The sequence below is a fragment of the Paroedura picta genome, chromosome 7, assembly GCF_049243985.1.
Source record: "Paroedura picta isolate Pp20150507F chromosome 7, Ppicta_v3.0, whole genome shotgun sequence".
NCBI lineage: Eukaryota > Metazoa > Chordata > Lepidosauria > Squamata > Gekkonidae > Paroedura > Paroedura picta.
In genome coordinates, this window is record NC_135375.1 from 15,645,534 (window position 1) to 15,665,051 (window position 19,518).

Consider the following 19,518-nt stretch of genomic DNA (forward strand, 5'->3'; position numbering starts at 1 on the left):
AGTGGGAAGAGGAGGGGACCTGGGTGGGCATGTCCACAGCTCTGCTTCCCAACCATATTCTGCACAACTGCACAACATCTGGGGGTTCTTGAAGCCTGAAAAATGTTTCCGGGGTTTCTCAATGTTAAAAAAATTGAGAAAGGCTGGTGTAGAATTAGAATACAATTTGGGTCCAATAGTACCTTAAATACTAACAACATTTTCCAGGTAAATTCGAGTGGGTAGCCATTTTGGCCTGAAGCAGTACAGGAATAGACCAAAGTTTGAGTCCGGCGATACCTTGAAGACCAACAGAATATAACTTAAGTTTCCATGTTCATGCATACTTCTTTAGCTTATAGTTTTTTGGTATTTAAGGTACCATTGGAGGTGCAGTGCCTCTCCTTCCTTCACACATTGACTGCTCATTGCTCTTTCTCACACAGGTCTCATAAGTTGCCCACCTCAATAGATAGCCTTTTCCAGTTTTTTTTTAAACAAGAGCAAATAGCTAAAACATTGTAACATTATAACAATCTACTGTGACAAGGTACCACTTCCTAACTTTCATTCTTTTAAAAATGTCTCTTTTCATTGAGGAGATATAATGGAAAAGTGCAGCCTGCTCCTTTCCTGCTATAATGAAAAAGAGTAGAGATTTTTTTTAAATGAAAACTTGGAACAGATACATAGTAGCAGTAGATGACTATAATATTATAGCACTATAATGATCTGGCTATTTCCAATTTTCAACGAAGGACCAAAAAAAAAAGGTTCCCCAGGAAACAAAGGAAGCGATGGTCGCTGAACAAAGGCAATCATTTTTCAAACAAAAAGTCTTTTCCTTAGAAGTTCTCTTAAGTTTTCCTTCTAACTTTACTTAGTTCCTTCTACTGGATGCTTTAGGGCTAATCCTACATTGAACAGGGGCTTGAACTAGATGGCCTGTATGGCCCCTTCCAGCCCTATGGTTCTATGGTTCTCCTTGATCAGATAATGTTCAGTATTGCTGACATTGATCAACTGTTCAAAGGAAAGACAGAATCTTACTTCTGCTTCTTGAAATCATAATTGAGAGTACCATACATGGCAAGGAGGGGACCCGCACAGACTTGCAAGGGGCATCTCATTTCTCTTCTTCCCTGTTTCCCCTTTTCCTTCCCTGAAAACCCCAATAGCCTCTCCCCCAGGCATGCTTCTCTGTTTCCCATTGGCCACCAGCCAACCTTCCTTTATCCCTCACTTCTGCGTTCCTTCTTTCCCTCACCCTGGCAAGCACTATCTGGGAAAACCGTGTCCCAGTTGCTTGGTGTCTGGTGCCAGCCTGGCCCCATGTGTGTTGGGGAACCAGCAAGGACTTGCAGGAAGCACCTCATCCCCTCCCCGGTATCCCTAGGGTTTCCAGTTGCCAGATGGGGCCTGGAGATCTCCTGGAATTACAACTGATCTCCAGATTTCGAAGAGAAAATGGATGCTTTGGAAGATAGATCTTATAGCATAATCCATGAAAGCCCTTTCCATCCACAAACTCTCCCCTTTTCAGGCTTCATTCCAAACCTCCAGGATTTTCCAGCCCAGAAACTGACAACCTTATGACTACATCCTTTTTTGTCTTCTCCTGGCAAACCTTCCTTCCTTCTCTCCTTCCCACCTACCCACATCCTTTCTTCTCTCTTCCTCCCATCTCCAGCTATATTTAGTTGTTTTTTATACCCAGCTTTACACTACCTGAAGGAGTCTCGAAGCAGCTTACAATTGCCTCTCCTTCTTCTCCCCACAAGAGACATCCTGTGAGACAGGTGGGGCCGAGAGAGCTCTGAGAAAACTGCTCTGTGAGAACAGTTCTAACAGGAGTAGCCCAACGTCACCCAGCTGCCTGCATATGGAGGACAAAACTGCTTTTCTTAGGTATGTAGAATGGTCTGTCTGTCTGTGGCCCCAGACTCCAGTTTTAAGTATCCACACATGTGGCCATGGTGGGAATTAGAATACGCTCATGGTGGTGATGACGTGTGTCTGTGAGCATCACTGAATCCGGGATCAGCCTTTCAGCACAGAGATATGTATCTGTAGCTTCCCATTTTTGTTTCCTCCTTTTGGATTGGGATGAATTTAGTCCCTCTGCCTAGTAGGCATAAGAATTCACACACACTCCCTTAAGGAGCAGAAAATACTAACATGTAGCTACCTCCTACCTCGCTGCATCACTGCATGACTGGGTTTTCTTTCATCTTCCTTTTTTTGTCTTTGGACATAGAATATCTCCCCACTTCAGGAGCAAATTCCCCCTGCCAGCTTGGTATAGTGGTTAAGAGCGGTGGCCTCTGCTCTGGTGATTCTCCACTCGTCTACAAGCAGCCAGTTGGGTGACCTTGGGCTAGTCACAGTCCTGTTAGAACTGTTCTTACAAAGCAGTTCACTCAGAGCTCTCTCAATTTCTTGCGGGGTGTCTTGTGGAGAGGAAGGGAAGGGTGATTCTAAGCCACTTTGAGACTCCTTCAGGTAGTGAAAAGCGGGGTATAAAAACCAACTCTTCTTCTTCCCCTGCCTTAAAAAATAGAAGCAAACAGGATATTTTAGCAGAAGCAAGGGTGACCTATTAAAAATCCTTATTTTGCTCCTTTTTGCATCCTTTTTTCTACCCTCTGTGATAAAGGGAACACTGGGCTGGTGTTGGTGATGGTGATAACGAGAATCTTGATTTCTTCACCAAGGATTTGCCAGGGCCTGGCACTAGGACCTCACGGACGCCTTTCAGAAATGCTGCCTGCTAGCATGTCAGTGATACAGGCACTGAGCAGCTCTTGCTGTTACACAAGACAAGGGGGGAGCGGCTGTTGCAGCAGGAACATCCTCTGCCTCCCAAAAAGGTATCTCTGTACCTGCCTGTTACCTTTAGCATCCTTCACCGGCAGCCCCCTCACGCCGATGTCTTCTTATTCCCACAGAGCCACCCGAAGCAACAGTGCAGCAAAGAAATGGGCTAGGGATGCTCCCGCTGGCCGAAGCAGAGGGGCGGTTTTGAATGCCGAAAAGTGTAAGTTGGATCCTTTACGGTTTTCTTGCTGTCGCTGCTCACTGCTTGCGCTTCTGTCTCTTGCCAAAACCCAAATCTGCCCTCGCAGATGCCAATCAACCCTTTCCGGGACCAGCTTCTGAAATCAGAAGGCTTTTATTTGCTTGCTCTGCTGTTGGGGGGAAGCTAAAAGAGGCCTTGAAAAATCAAGAGAGAGAGAGAGAGAATCTTTTCTTGGCTTGTTTATGTACGCTCAGATATTGTGGGTCTTTTTTGAAACATTCTCTTGGGCCACTGAGGGAACATCCAAATGCTTCACAACTGAAGCCATGGCTTGGGTCGAAACCAGGAAGAAGCGTGTGAACCTGGGAAAAACGGAATCCCATCGAGTCTCGTTCCCGGTCCAAATGCATGGACCGATTGGTGCCATGTACTGAATTCCAAGGTAGCCGTGTTATTTTTTTTACAAATGCCATTCAAAATCATCGGGAGACTTTGTCCCCGTCCCTCCCTCTATGGTACCAACAGACCTTTCCAAATATTCTCAGTGCCATAGGGAAAAGTACTCGATCTGCACAGTCACATGAAAGAGCTCATGGCACAGAAACGGCTGCCAAGGAGAGCAAATTAAAAACAAGCATCAGGAATATTGGCCATTTCTCACGCCCTCGCCTGCCGTTTGACTGTTATAGTTTTTGGTCTGCATGTTTCGGATCCCCGGGTGGTTATTTCGTTCAGGACACGGAGTGGCACCGGGCAGGTTGCTCCGTCTCATCCCTAGCACTTCTCTTGATCAAAAAGAAATAGAATGGGATGCTGAATATATTGACTCCAGAGCAAATCTATCGAGTTCAGAGTTTGTGCCATTTGTGTAGTGTGTTTATGTATTCATCTGATTGATATACCACCCTTTACTGCAACGTCTCATGGCGGTGCGCATGGAACAGCAGAACGAGTACATTTATAACATGTATAACAATTTGGACAGAAGGCAGAATGAACATGAGCAGGCGAACAGCAATTCAAACTCGGGACTTTGTGCACAGGGTAGTCGATCAGGTCAGAGGTGGAGGCAGAGGCTGGGCAGCAGCTTTTGGCTGGGTTGTGTGTGAAGTGTCAGAGTTGCTCGACAAGGGGCCAGGCTGTGGGAGGCCATGGCAGTGGTCTCAACCGAAAGTCTGGTGGATGAGCTCCATTTGGCAAGCCCTACAGAACTGTTTGAGTTCTGATAGGGCCTCGAATTTGTTGGGAAGTTTGTTCCACCAGGACGGGGCCACGGAGGAGAAGGCTCTGGCTCTGGTTAATCCCAGGTGAATTTCCTTGCGGCTAGGGATCACCAGTCTGTTTGAATGGATAGAGAGGGTCCCTCTCCAGGGAGCAGAAGCAGGGAGATGGTACTTGAGATATACAGGGCTCTGACTGCATATGGCCTTGAAGGTGAGTACCAACACCTTAAACCTGATCCGGTATTTGATGAGTTCTGCTTAGGATTACAACAGTGATGCGAATTCAGTGATTCACAGTTTGCAAATGTGTTGAAGAACATAAGTTGAGCCCTGCATCCTGTTTCATACAGTAGCCAACTGACAAGGCAAACAGGATGGTATTTATTGGCAGTACTGATAGACCGTCTTTCTCGCTAGGATTCGAGGCAGATTGCACAAGGTGAGTCAGGTACCTGCAGAAGTGAGTGGCCCCTCATGAAAGCTCCTCCCCTGCCACTAATTGTGTTAGTCTTTATAGTATCATAGAATCATAGAGTTGGAAGGGGTCATACAGGCCATCTAGTCCAACCCCCTGCTCTACGCAGGATCAGCCCTAAGCATCCAAGAAAAGTGTGCATCCAACCTTTGCCTGAAGACTGCCAGTGAGGGGGAGCTCACCACCTCCTTAGGCAGCCTATTCCACTGCTGAACTACTCTGACTGTGAAATTTTTTTTCCTGATATCTAGCCTATATCGTTGTACTTGTAGTTTAAACCCATTACTGTGTGTCCTCTCCTCTGCAGCCAACAGAAACAGCATCCTGCCCTCCTCCAAGTGACAACCTTTCAAATACTTAAAGAGGGCTATCATGTCCCCTCTCAACCTCCTTTTCTCCAGGCTGAACATTCCCAAGTCCCTCAACCTATCTTCATAGGCCTTGGTCCCTTTAAGGTGCTCCTGGACTCTGGCTCTTTCCTGCTGCTGTAGACAGACTCACATGGCTACCCATTTTGATCTCACTACAAAGTGAGTCAATGTAATCATCAAAATGAGCCATCCTGTAAACATTGACATAGGATTCAGGTTGTAAAGCAGCCAGGAGTTAAAAATATGAAAGAAACAGAACTGAAGCAAATTGTTAGCGTGAGCTTGGTACAGTGGTTAGGAGTACTGACTTTTAATCTGGCGAGCCGGGTTTGATTCCACGCTTTCCCACATGCAGCCAGCTGAGTGACCTTAGGCTCGCCACAGCACTGATAATGCTGTTCTGACTGAGCAGGAATATCAGGGCTCTTTCAGCCTCTCCTCCCTCACAGGGTATCTGTTGTGGGGAGAGGAAAGGGAAGGTGACTGTAAGCCGCTTGGAGACTCCTTCAGGTAGAGAAAAGCGGCATATAAGAACCAACTCTTCTTCTTTATTAATCTCAGGGCTCTCTCAACCTCACCTTCCTCACAGGGTGTCATTTGGGAGGAGAAGAAGGGAAGGCGGATATAAGCTGCTTTGAGACTCCTGATAAAGTGGCATATAAGAACCAACTCTTCTTCTTCTTCTTCTTCTTCTTCTTCTTCTTCTTCTTCTTCTTCTTCTTCTTCTTCTTCTTCTTCTTCTTCTTCTTCTTCCCATATGCAGTAGTATATGCCAGTCTTTTCCAACCATTTGACTGTGGAGGAGCCCCTGAAATGTTTTTTCAGGCTTTGAGGAGCTTCAGAATCAGGCTGGAATTGATGTCACTGGCCACGCCTCCATGCCGCACCCCTGGAAGTGACCATATAGGTCTGTGATATACTCAGGTTGGGGTACTGCTGAAATCGTACTCATACAACTGAGAAAGTATCAGGGCACCGGTTCCCAAGGCTAGAATGTCCCAGCTCCCTCCCTCCTCTGTGCAGCATTGCCACCTAATAGAGGCTGCAGCTTTGTTGCCCGCCAAGCCGTATGTGACTATGTGGTGCTGAGGATAAGGGGGAGAACAGGAGGAGTCAGGCTCTTCCTCAGTCAGCTTCCCAAGTCCAGTCCCTTTCCTGCCTGCAGAAATCTGGTGAGGAGGAAGGAGCTGGAGTCAGGAGGGAAAGGGAAGGAAGCTCAGCCCTCCTTCCCTTCCCACCTGCGGGAAAGTTACCGACTTCTTTTTTTACATAGTATATTTTTTATTTAGTGGGATACAAAGAAGAAAGAAATACTATATATCATATACTACAAAACTGCTTTTTAGAAAAAGGATATACACAGAGCTCACATTTAGCAATACGTCTCTTGTTCTTTTATATCACCTTCATGTTAGTGATCACATACTGCAGGGGTAGTCAACCTGTGGTCCTCCAGATGTTCATGGACTACAATTCCCATGAGCCCCTGCCAGCAAATGCTGGCAGGGGCTCATGGGAATTGTAGTTCATGAACATCTGGAGGACCACAGGTTGACTACCCCTGACAAACTGCATTTTCCCCTTAGTTAGCCTCTACAGTTCTAGAGTTTGCTTTGTTTCTTTTTATCTCAGTTTCTACTGTTCAATGTGGACTTCATTTTCTTCTGAATTCTGATGCTGATTTCTTGTGTACAAATATGTAAGTTTTGCCATTGTCCCATATTTCATTAATTTATTTATCTAGTCTGTAATATATGGTGATGATTCTTTTTTTCCATCTTGATATATAAAGAATCCTAGCAACTACCATATATTTCTTATTATATAGATTAAGATTATTTGTTACCACATTTAATAACTTACATTTTGGATTCAACACAAATTTAACTTTCAATATTTTTTTGCATCTCATCATGAATCATCATCCAATATTTCCTATCTTTCTGACAGGTCCACCACATATGATGCATTTATGTTATGACATTTCCAACAATTGCCACTATCTCTTAGTAAGTCTTACAATGTCTTCGGGGGGGGGGGCAATACACCATGTGAAAAACATTTTATACCAATTTTTAAACATCTGACATTCAGCAAATTTCAGCTCATTAACCCACAATCCCTCCTACTGGTCTATGCTTATATTCTCTCTGATTTTTTAGCTCGTTTTATTATGCAATCTTTAATTTGTACTGTTTCATAGTCATACTGCAATGACAGTTTTTAGATTTTCCTAGCAAATGTTTTATATCACTCAGTATCAATTTTCATAAGCGGTTTTTCTTCTCTTAGCTGGCTGCCAAAATTTTATCACTTCTAATTCAGGTAAGTAATGCCCAATCCTTGACTCCAAGGATAAGAAATATTTAGCAGGCCCAAGAAGGTCTTAAATGGGGAGGGGGGGGTAAGCATCCAGGCTCAATCCACTCAATCCAAGAGAGTCAGTTTGGTGTAGTGGTTAGGAGTGCGGACTTCTAATCTGGCATGCCAGGTTCGATTCTGCGCTCCCCCACATGCAGCCAGCTGGGTGACCTTGGGCTCGCCACGGCATTGATAAAACTGTTCTGACCGAGCAGTGATATCAGGGCTCTCTCAGCCTCACCCACCCCAGCAGGGTGTCTGTTGTGGGGAGAGGAAAGGGAAGGTGACTGTAAGCTGCTTTGAGCCTCCTTCGGGTAGGGAAAAGCGGCATATAAGAACCAACTCTTCTTCTTCTTCTTCTTCTTCCCCCCAGTGCCAAGGCCAGATTGTCCCAGCTCCCTCCCTCCCTCTGCGACATCGCTACCTGATAGCGGCCACCGTTTTGCTACCCACCAGGTGGGGCTGTGGAGGATTTTCCACCCCTCCCAGGTGCCAGGGAACGGTTGGTGATTTCTCATGGAGTCCGGGGGTTCCGGGGTGCCCCAGCTGAGAATTCCCACTGTATACATTAGTATTAGGGACCACGTTGTGCATGGTTTAATACAGTGTTTCCCTGTTATCTGTGTTGAAAAACCCTCCTGAATAATTGAGCTTTCTATAGTTTTACGGAAAACCAACGGGAACCTTCCTGACCTCCTGAGGTAGGCCGATCCATAAAGTGTCCAGGCACCTGTTGATTCTGCCCATTTTCAGGTTAGCACCTGCAGATGTGGTGGAGTATAGGGGCAGGGGTGGCCCCAGGGGCTCATGAGAATTGTAGTCCATGGATATCTGGAGAGCCACAGTTTGCCCACCCCTGGTATAGGGTGAGAGATGGTTTTGCCGATCCAAGGTCGTGAAGGGCCTTGTGTACACTAGCCAGTATTTTAAATTAAACATGCAAGGAGAAACTGCCTACCTCCCCACTCCATCAATTTACGACGAAATAAAACGAAGGGAGCGACTACATTGATTTCCTCTTGAATGCAGACTAAATGCTGCGGCCTCCAGATTGCCTCCAATTCGATTACCAAAAGGTTGTTTCGACTGTGCCTCTGCAGGCGCCGTCTCTCTTTAGCTGGCGCTGACAAACAGTAAAGCCGCCCTGACGAGCAAACCCTGGCAACTCGGTCTCCACACCCCAGTCACTGCGCAGCAGGTGTTGTCCTGAACTTTTGGAAGGAGTCATGCAGTTGGCTTAGACTGAGGTTGCACCTCAAAGAATCTACCGATTGCGGGAAGATATATCGTGCTTTGGGTATGGTCTGATGTAACGCTGTTGTACTCTGAGCAAGTGGAGTTCCCGTTTGCTAGTTGCATCTATTTGCATGCATAAAGGTAAAGGTAAAGGTATCCCCCTGTGCAAGCACCGAGTCATGGCTGACCCTTGGGGTGACGCCCTCTAGCGTTTTCATGGCAGACTCAATACGGGGTGGTTTGCCAGTGCCTTCCCCAGTCATTACCGTTTACCCACCGGCAAGCTGGGTACTCATTTTACCGACCTCGGAAGGATGGAAGGCTGAGTCAACCTTGAGCCGGCTGCTGGGATTGAGCTCCCAGCCTCATGGGCAGACAGCTTCAGACAGCATGTCGGCTGCCTTACCACCCTGCGCCACAATAGGCTCTATTTGCATGCATAAAGAGAAACTTTTGTATCCAGGATTCTTTCATTCTGTGATTGTTCGGGGAACAGCTTTATGTTTATTTTATTGAGCTTTAATATTGTTTCTTATTCATTTTTAATAACGCGCAATGTTTACCTGGCGTCCCCTTTGCGAATTGGGTGGGTGAAACTGTGGCGAAAGATAGATTTGATTTAACTTGGAGGGGAACAGCAGTCTCTCTGAGCACTTTATGATGAAGCATTGCTGTTCAATCAGGTCTTTTTCTTCAGTCTTGGCGCTATGGCATAAGAACGTAAGAAGAGCTCTGCTGGATCTAACCCAGCAAGCTGTCTCATATGTTGGCCAATATCCTCTGGAGGGCCAACAACAGGACAACAGAGGTCAAAGCCTTCTTCTAGGTTGCCTCCTGGCATGGAGATTCAGAGGCTTACAGCTTTTGAAGGTGGAGGTTCCCTTAATAAACATAATCTCAAACTTACATTCAACATTCAACAAGCAGCAAACTCCACAGCCCTGGCCCAGTCCATCTGGATGGCCTAGGCTTCCCCAGTCTCATAAGATCTTGGCCAACCCTGGTCAGCACTTGGATGGAAGACCACCAAGGAAAGGTTGCCACACAGAGGCAGCCAGTGGCCAAGCCCTCTGATCATCTCTTGCCTGGAAAACCCTACCGGGTCTCCATAAGTTAGCTGTGACTTGACAGCCCTTTCCATCACCAAGAAGAAGAGGCCCTGTCCTTGATGGTCCAGGCTAGTCCAATCTTGTTAGATCTCAAAAGCTAAACAAGGTTGTCCATGGGTAGTACTTAGATAGGCGACCGCTAAGGAAGTCCTGGGTTGCTACATATAGGCCAGCAATGGCAAACCCCTCTGCTCACCTCTTGCCTGGACAACCCTACAGGACTGTGACTTGATAGCAAGAATAAGAACAGCCCTTGACCTTGATGGCCTAGGCTGGTCCAGTCTTGTTAGAGCTCAAAAGCTAAAGACAGATGTCCCTGGTTAGTAATACCACCAAATCTCCACTTTCTTTCTCCCCTCAAAAGCAGCAGAGAGTAGAAAGCAGAGATTGAAATAGCTCCCAGCCGTTCCACCCCATGCTTTCTGGTTGCAGATGCTTTTGGCGACATGTGGAAAGCAGGGGTTTACAGGGCTCAGAGCCATCTAAACCCCTGCTTTCTGCTATTCATGAGTTGCATCAAAATTCATGAAAGCTGTGGCAGCTCTTCAGTTCATGAAAATTGCTTTCTGTACTGCAAACTGGCCAAAATTCATGACAGACTTTAGTTCATGAGTTGGTTCCAAACCCTGAGCCGTCAACCCTGTTTAATGAGAAGAAAGGAGGACATGGTATAAATAAGGTGAATAAAATAATGGCAAGCAGTGCCCAGAGGGATGGAAGAATGGTATAGCCCAAGGTCAACACATCTTGGAAGCTTGGTAGGGTTGGTGTTGGATGAGAAAACCACCAAGGAAAGCTCTGCAGAGGAAGGTGTTGGTAATTTTTCTCACTTTCCTTTCATGGAGACCCTCATCCCCTGTACTCACCAAGATCGGGGGGATGACACTCTGGGTTTTGGGCAAAACTCTATGGTTGGATTGAGGTCAGTTTTTTTTACCAAAAGCCAAAGTGTTGTCTCCAATGTGCTGACATCAGCTCACCATACACTCTCTGGGTTTGGGGAAGTGTGTGTGGGGGAGATCCCAGAGGGGGCTCCTTCCCCCACCAGCAGTGGAGCAGCACCCGCCAGCCCTACTAGACGGTATTCTCACCAAGGAAGGCAATCCCCTTCCATTTGGTGATGCTTGTGCATGTCCATTTTTCACGCTAGGCAAGCGTTCAGATTATCTCTTTGAGTTTGTACTCGAGCAGAAAGCCGCTGCGAGAAATTAGCCAAAATCAAATTTGATAATGTTAAGTCGTTAGAGCTGGGAGAATAAAGAAGCCGCTGAGTTATTTGCAGGATCCGTATTTTTCCAGGCAGCAAGCCAAAATCATACACGAGCCTTTGAAAAACCGAGAGGGGGAGCTGAACAAGATGGCTCTACGGTGAGGTGAGGTTTGCAATCTGCCACTGAGACGCCGGGAAGCCAAAAGTGGGCAGGGTGGATTTGTGGCTTCCTTTGGGGGGAGAATCGGCACCTCGTCATGTTTTTAGATCAGACAAGGAGGTTTTTGCCAAATTAAACGAGCAAAGGGTTTAGATATTTTGCCTCTCCTTGCCGCGTAATGCAGGGCTAGATTTTGTTAATTGAGAGCAAAATGGAGGCTTCACAAAGCATAAGATGGGAGGTGGCATTTCAAATGCTGTCTTACTAGTGCCAGCCTGCACCATCATCTTTTCATCTCTGGTCTCGGGGCCTTTTAGTGGCTAACATTTCTTATGGCTTCAGTTTCTGTTTTACAAAAACATGTCAGCAGGTACAGCATAACGGTTCTAGCTATTCCCAAGAAGGTGAAGGTAGACGAGGCAGTAGGTGCTGGATAATGATCACACCAATGCTTACACATGAACAGTATCCTGCAGAGGGCAGCGGAGATGTGCGCTCAACATAGGGAGAATAGGAACTTCCTGGTATTTTTCAGATTATCTCATCCTGTATCCTGATTGGCTCAGTTGGAGACTTCCAACTCCTTTGAACATACTTCTTCCTTTATTGCCTCCAGAAGAAGAACAGTTAGACTGTTAGGACCACCTCACTCCTCTCTTTCTTATAACGTCATTTCAATTCTTTAAGCATCCAGTACTTTGAACTTTTGCGTATTTAAACTCTACCACCAGACTCGATGGCGTTATACCCTGCTGTGGTCCAAACCCCCCCTGAGCCCCACCTTTCCAAGGCTCCACCCACCAAAAACCTCCGGATATATCCTAACTCAGAGCTGGCAACCCTATGGAAGAGTGGACAAGCACTCTTTTCATCTCCTGTGGACCCAAAAGAGTGTTACCAGCCAGGCTTTATGCTGATACCCAACTGTGCAGAAGCCCCGCTCACCAATTTCTCTTTTTTCTGCTTCATAATTCATTTATGGGATCTGTTGCCAGGCGATGGTGTGATGGCTATCAATGGAGATTGCTCTAAAAAGGGATTAAGGAAATTCAGGCAGAATAGTCTTATCAGTGGCTATCAGCCAGCCGAGCTAAACGGATCTTCCCCATTCACAGGCATGGCGCATACTAATCCTACCTGCTGGGGAACAAAGAACCGTTTTATGTAGAGAATGTCTCTGCCGCCTCTCCAGCAGGTGGCTTGCAAAACAGAAATATAAGAAAAGCACAAAAATGTAACAGTTATTCATGCAGATCCAGAATTAAAACCAAAAACAAAAAAACCCAGCTGGTGCATGAAAACGGAGGTCACGGAGCAGCTTGAAATCACAGTTTTCAGACAAAAAGCACATTATAAAATGGTGTTAAAAGATCAGTCCCTTAATTAATGAAAAGCCTGAGTGAACAGAAACGTTTGGGAGAAGTGCTGAAAAGAGAGAAATGTAGGCACCAGGGAAATAGGGTTACCAACTGCCAGGTTGCACCGGGAGATCTGCAGTTACACAATAAATTCCCCTGGAGAAAGTGGACTGGAGGGAATTTCCCAAGCAAGAGCTGGCAAGTCTGCCCCTCTCCTGGCCCAGACAGTAATTTGGCCACCACATTTTGGACCTAAATTTAGACCACTTTCCAGCGTGGTTTCAAAGGCAGCCCCACACAGAGTGTATTACAGAAATCTAATTGAGATATAATCTGAGCATGGATTACCATGGTCAGATCAGAATATGGTGTGTGCGGGGGGGGGGGTAACACCTTTGTGTGCTGTTGGTATCAGCCAGCTGGTTTCCATTGGAAACGCTGGGCTTTGAAGCCCTTTGCTTGAATGCCAAACAGTATCTGGTCGGTCAGTACATCAGTATAACCTTTATTACTAATGTAATTTTTTGTTGTGTTCCTTCTGTTGCTGATAATAATTATATTTGGCATGTTGGATTATAATGGCGGACATGGGTCCTTTTTGTTGGTCTTGGTCTTGCGTGGGGCAGTTGATATTGTTTTTACTAATACATTTTGAGCTGATTGCATATCAAAGTAAACTGAACAATAATCTGTAAACCACTTCGCGGGAGCGGTAAGAATAAAAGAATAAGTCCTATGTGGGAGGAGAAAGGGGCGGGGCAAGTCCAGGATAAAACATCAAAGGGGCCAAGCTTTGCGGCTCCCGATTGGCCCCTCCGAATGTCAGTGTGGGCCAAGGGACCAATCAGGAGCCACGCAGCTCTCGGCTCCCGATTAGTCCCTTGGCTCGTCCCAGACGGCCCTGCTTGGGGTGAGGGGGCGGATGGCGGAGGCTTCGGTGTGGCCAAAAGAGCAGGCCCACCATGTCGGAGATGCGGCGAGCCTGCTCCTAAAGGTAACACTGGACTCAGGCTTTTCCTTCAGGCCAACATGGCTACCCACTTGAATCTATGAAAATAAAGACACATTATTTTTATTCGAGCAGGGATCTAGTTTGGAGGAGTGTCCCACCAAACTAGGACCCAACAACATGTTGGTAGAATAATATGCGATCTTAAAAAGTAATCGCCAAATGTTTTCGAATTACCTTGCCTTTGTTGGGTTTTCTTTTTGTAATTTCATCTTCAATACACCCGAGAGCCGTCTCTTCATTTTTAATGAGAAACTCCATCCTCCCCAGACACACGTGCACTAAAATCTCTTGCTCCCCTTTACTGAAAGCTGAAATGGCCCCCCTACATGTTTAGGCTTTAGCAATGAACAACTGATTTGGGAGGGTACCCTGGGGGAGCTTCTCTGTAGCTCCTTCCTAGCTTGGACCTCTTGGGATCAAATCTGATTTTTAATTTTTTAAAAAAAAATCTAGACTTACTGTACATCTTGAAAATTTTTTACTGCACTTTAGAATCTTGTGGGCAGTAAAGAATCATAGAATCATAGAGTTGGAAGGGGCCATACAGGCCATAGAATCATAGAACCATAGAGTTGGAAGGGGCCATACAGGCCATCTAGTCCAACCCCCTGCTCAACGCAGGATCAGCCCTAAGCATCCTAAAGCAAAGAACTGAAGTTGACGCTGACTGCCTAAGGATGCCAACCACGCCTAGAATTACAGCTGATCTGCAGACTACAGAGATCAGTTCCCCTGGAGCAAATGGCTGCTTTAGAGGGTGGACTCCATAGTGTTATGCTCTACTGAGGTCCCTCGCCACTCTGAACCCTGCCTGCTCCTGGCTGCACCCCCGAAGTCTCCAGGTATTTTCCAAACTAATAGGGATTCCAGTCCCCAGGTGGGACCTGGAGAGCCCCTGCAATTATAGCCGATCGCCAAATGACAGAGAGGGGTTCCCCCAGAAAAAGCAGCTGATTTGGAGGGTGGACTCTACTGGTGGACTCCACTGAGGGTGGACTCCACTTGAAGTCCTTCCCCACCCCAAATCCCGCCAACTCCAGGCTCCACTTCCAAAGTCTCCAAGTGTTTCCCAATCCAGAGCTGGCAACCCTATATTCATGGCAGCATTTGCTGCTAGGGCAATTGTTAGAAGAACCTGCATTGCAACCCCATTCAATCAGGTTTAGTGAGCTGGACACATGCAGAGCTGAGATCAAATTAACCATCTATACTTACCTGGGATAGCTAATTCAGCAAGGCCCGTTCCTCTCTCCTCTATTTAATAAGGTTGCTGTCAGCTGAATGGGATTCTTGTCATTCCTGAAGGTGTCTTGGGAAGCTGGCTATTTGCAGTATTAATTGTGCTGCCCATCAACAATTTGCTTCTTGTGGCTGTCCCGGACTGAACTTTTGAAATAGCCTTCAGAAAGCTTCTGTGTCCCGATGGAAACAGCTAAGTCTCCATCCACATTGCTCACCCACATCTTTAAGACGTGCCCTGGGAAAGGATCCCTTTTTTCTTGCTTACACCATGGCCTTGCTCAGATTTTGACTTGAGCAGCACGGCAGCCTGATTGTGTGCTGAATGTGGCTCAGACGACCATCCACAGAACAAAACTGCTTTATGGGAAGTGTATTAAATGTCTGGCTCCCTCTCTGTGAGTAGGTGATTTATCCTTCCTGGGTTTGATCCAGCAGATCTGTTTAGCAAATGGTGGCACTTTCCCTAGCACAGGAAGACTTAAAAAACAATTCTTTTTTTTACAAATCTTATGCCTCCTCCTTCTGCCCTCATAAGGGCTTACTGAGGCCACGAACAAATGAAAACACACATAATAAAATCACGTGGTAAAACCAACCATTCTCAATCATTAAAACCAGAGCTAAAAGACATGCACAACAAAAAACAATCAATTGCCAAGGGTACAGGGATCACCAAAGGAAGATAAAGAGGGACAGAAAAAGGTCTACACTTGCTGGTGGACACTGGTAACAGAAGGAGATAACATTGTGAAGGGTACAGGGATCATCAAAGAAAGGTCAATAGGAACAGAGAAATCATAGAATCATAGATTCATATAGCTGGAAGGGACCTCCTGGGTCATCTAGTCCAACCCCCTGCACTATGCAGGACACTCACAACCCTATCGCTCATCCACTGTTACCTGCTACCCCCTTGAACCTTGACAGAATCAGCCTCTCTGTGAGATGTCTATCCAGCCTCTGTTTAAAAATTTCCAAAGATGGAGAACCCACCACCTCTTGAGGAAGCCTGTTCTGCTCTAACAGTCAGGAACTTCTTCCGGATGTTTAGATGAAATTTCTTTTGCACTAATTTCATCCCATTCGTTCTGGTCTGTCCCTCTGGGGCAAGAGAGAACCACTCTGCTCCATCCTCCATATGGCAGCCTTTTAGATACTTGAAGATGGTTATCAGATCCCCTCTCAGTCATCTCCTCTCTAGGCTGAATGTCTTGACTCACTGGCGGACACTGGCAACAGAAGGAGATAGACAAGTCTTTCCGGGGGGAGAGTTCCAAAGGTTTTGTGCTACAGTCAAGAAATCCCTCTCCAAAGTCGCTACTGGGAAGGGTACCTGAAGTAGAATCATAGAATCATAGTAGTGGTTGGGTATTTTCCCCTCATGCCAAAAAATGTCAGTTTTTAGCCAGAGGGATTTCTGGGATCTAATCCAACGCCATAATCATTTAAAATGTTTTCTGTGCTTTGGACTGCCGGCATAACACAGTGAACCTAGCTCAATGGATCTAGTAATGCTTTCTAATGATTGTTTTTTCCCCCAGCAACCTACCAATCAATCAATTCACTGTTGTTGGTTTAGCTGTAAGCCGTAACAAAATACAAACATCAGGCATGTCTGGAGATCCGGAGAAAGGTTGACCAAAGCAGGGGTGAGGAATGACAAGCACTACAATAACAAATCAGCAATCTGTTTTGCATTCTGCAAACATCAGCAAGATAACTTGACACAATAACTAAGTTAGCCGAATCCTATGTGTCTGAGACTGTGCGTTTGGAATGGGTATGTTTTTGTCAATGCGGCACACGAGGCAGCCTGATTGTTTGATGCAGGGGTAGTCAACCTGTGGTCCTCCAGATGTTCATGGACTACAATTCCCATGAGCCCCTGCCAGCAAATGTTGGCAGGGGCTCATGGGAATTGTAGTCCATGAACATCTGGAGGACCACAGGTTGACTACCCCTGGTTTGATGAACACGGCTCAGAGGACAGTCTACGGAACAATACCACTTTATGGGGAAGGGTTGCCCGTCCCCCTGCTGGAGGCAGGGGATCCCCCACCCCAGGCCCCACTCCCAGTCAGCCGGTTATCAGGAAAGGGAGGGAGGCCCAGGCTGTGTTGCTGGTGACATGGCAATGCCACTTTCAGTGTGCATCGGAAAGGACGATCACATTGCAGTGACGGTCTGGCATTTGGGCACAAACTCTGTGCTAGAAGCCTTTTTTATCATAGGGTTTTCCCCGAAAGACCAGAGCGTTACAGCGATGTCACATCGGGATGATGTCACTTTTGGTACACATCGGAAATTATGTCGCCACGTGACCAGCCAGTTGCCAGGAGGCACTTGACAACCCTAATCGAGTATGATTGAAGTTTCTTTTAAGAATCCAGTCTGGATTCCAAACCAGCACCTTCTCAGGTACTCAGGAGTACTGTGGTGTCCTGCACTCTTGACCTGTTTCTCAGCTGCTTGGCCCTCCCAGGTCTGGCTAATGAGAGCTAGTCCAGGGGTCACCAGCATGGTGCCTGTGAGTATAGAGCACCTGCCAACACCTTTTCTGGGGCCCACCAAGTGATTTTGGGAAAGTGGGTGGAGCCCGGTAGGGGTTTTGCCCAGCAAAGGGTCTGATTGCAATGATTGGGATGCTTTAGGATGCTTTGGGCTGATCCTGCGTTGAGCAGGGGGTTGAACTACATGGCCTGTATGGCCCCTTCCAACTCTATGATTGGGCCCTGGAGATTTGATTGACTCTGTCATTAAAAAAAAAAAGCACCTCCTTTCAAAACACTGACACTAGTGCACAGGGATCTTTACTGTGGCAGCCATTCTCTGGCTAACTTTAGCCATTTTGTGGCAGCTGCTGCTTCGTGGGCATGCCCAACATGTTCTGTTGGAATTCCAAAGGTGCCCACAGGCTCAACAAGGGTGGGGACGGCTGTGCTAGCCAATAGCACTTTTCAGTGATTATAGTTTGGGCCACACTGACTAAACATAAGATTGCTCTGCCCGCCATCTTCCTGGTACGTTCCACATGGGCACCTTTTTGTGTAAACAGGGTAAAACATGTCCTTTCCAGCTTCAATACACACAAACACACACTCTTAACAAACCTGGGGTGCTGAGTGCACACACAGAAGCTGGGAAAAGGATGAATCTCTCCGTTGAGAGACTGATGGCAGTCACACTTATCCGGAAGATTGCAGTTAGCCTGGGCAACCTCAGTGAGCAGTTTGACCGCTGGAATTACAAGGGCTGAAAAGGAACAAAGTGTATTTTAAATGTGATTGGATTTAAATGGATTCACAAGTACAAGGGAGCCATTCGCCTGGGTTCTCGCAAGGTTTTTCAACAGCCAGGTGGTGGCTGGAGATCTCCTAGGATTGCAACCTATCTCTTGGGGACAGGGATCAGTTCCCCTGAAGTGAATGGCTGCTTTGGAAGGTGGAGTCCATGACATTCTGCGAGATTGAAGAAGACTCTCCCAAACCCCACCCTCATCAGGCTCCACCCCTAAAATCTCCAGGTATTTCTCAACTCAGAGTTTGCATCCTAATCCTGGCAAAAAAAAAATAGAGAAGCTATTCCTTGGAAGAAGAAGAGGAGGAGAAGGAGCAGAAGGAGAAGGAGAAGGAGAAGGAGAAGGAGAAAAGTTGGTTCTTATATGCTGCTTTTCTCAACCCGAAGGAGTCTCAAAGGAGTTTACCGTCACCTTCCCTTTCCTCTCCCCACAACAGACACCCTGTGAGGTAAGTGAGGCTAAAAGAGCTCTGATATTACTGCTTGGTCAGAACAGCTTTATCAATGCTATGTTGAGTCCAAGGTCACCCAGCTGGCTGCATGCGGGGGAGCAGGGAATCAAACCCGGCTCGCCAGATTAGAAATCCGCACTCCTAACCACTACACCAAGCTGGCTCTCCCTACCCCATCGTGCTGCCTAGGAATGGCTCTTGCACTCAACATTTGGTATCTCCCCCCCCTCAGTCAGTTGAGGCTTGTGTCGGAAACCTCTCTACTGGACGTTGCCCCACCTTTCTTGGAAAAGACTTGGCCCATGCAAAAATGAGCCTTTTGATTTGGCAGATTCCACCAACGGAACAGAGATAATCCAACTAGTCAGTGAAAGAATTTGGGTCACAAGGGATTTATAATGAAAGTTATGCTGCTTGTGATGAGCGTGATTAATAAGAATCACAAGGTAGGCAGCCGATGAGGCCAGAGAGCGGAAACCGCTGAGCAAATCGCGAGGGCTTGATTGCTCCGTGTGGGATGCTGTTCCAAGATTTCTGATCTGGTGAATCAGTTTAAGCTGGATAGGCAGTGAACCCGGGGAATCGGAATCAGAAGATAGAACTTTATACACATCCCTGAAAATATAAACCAGGGGTAGTCAAACTGCGGCCCTCCAGATGTCCATGGACTACAATTCTCATGAGCCCCTGACAGCATTCGCTGTCAGGGGCTCATGGGAATTGTAGTCCATGGACATCTGGAGGGTCGCAGTTTGACTACCCTTGATAGAAACCATAAGTAATAATGTAGAAACCGGTAAGGTCCAAGTGATACTATTAGACTTATATATTGGAAGAAATATTAGAACTGTTTTGGTTGAAAACAAAGCATAGTTCCTGGGGCTCGTTTTGACTCTTTTTGAAGTAGTACTTTTGGCACATCGCCATCATCCGTGTGAAGAACCAGCATTTGATATTTATTTAGAAGGTCAATGAGCCAATGCACAGAAAAATATATACGCAAGATCGGCACTA

General features: G+C 46.5%; 1 protein-coding gene across 1 annotated transcript in view; it reads left to right on the forward strand.

Annotated features, from left to right (window-relative positions):
• The first annotated feature begins 2,791 nt into the window (after window positions 1-2,791).
• RAB27B (RAB27B, member RAS oncogene family) overlaps window positions 2,792-19,518 on the forward strand; it is a 119,748-nt gene continuing 103,021 nt past the window's right edge. Inside the window, exons 1-2 of the mRNA XM_077346810.1 lie at window positions 2,792-2,849; window positions 2,928-3,016. The gene's annotated coding sequence lies outside the window, so the exon portion shown is untranslated. The remainder of the gene's footprint in view (window positions 2,850-2,927; window positions 3,017-19,518) is intronic.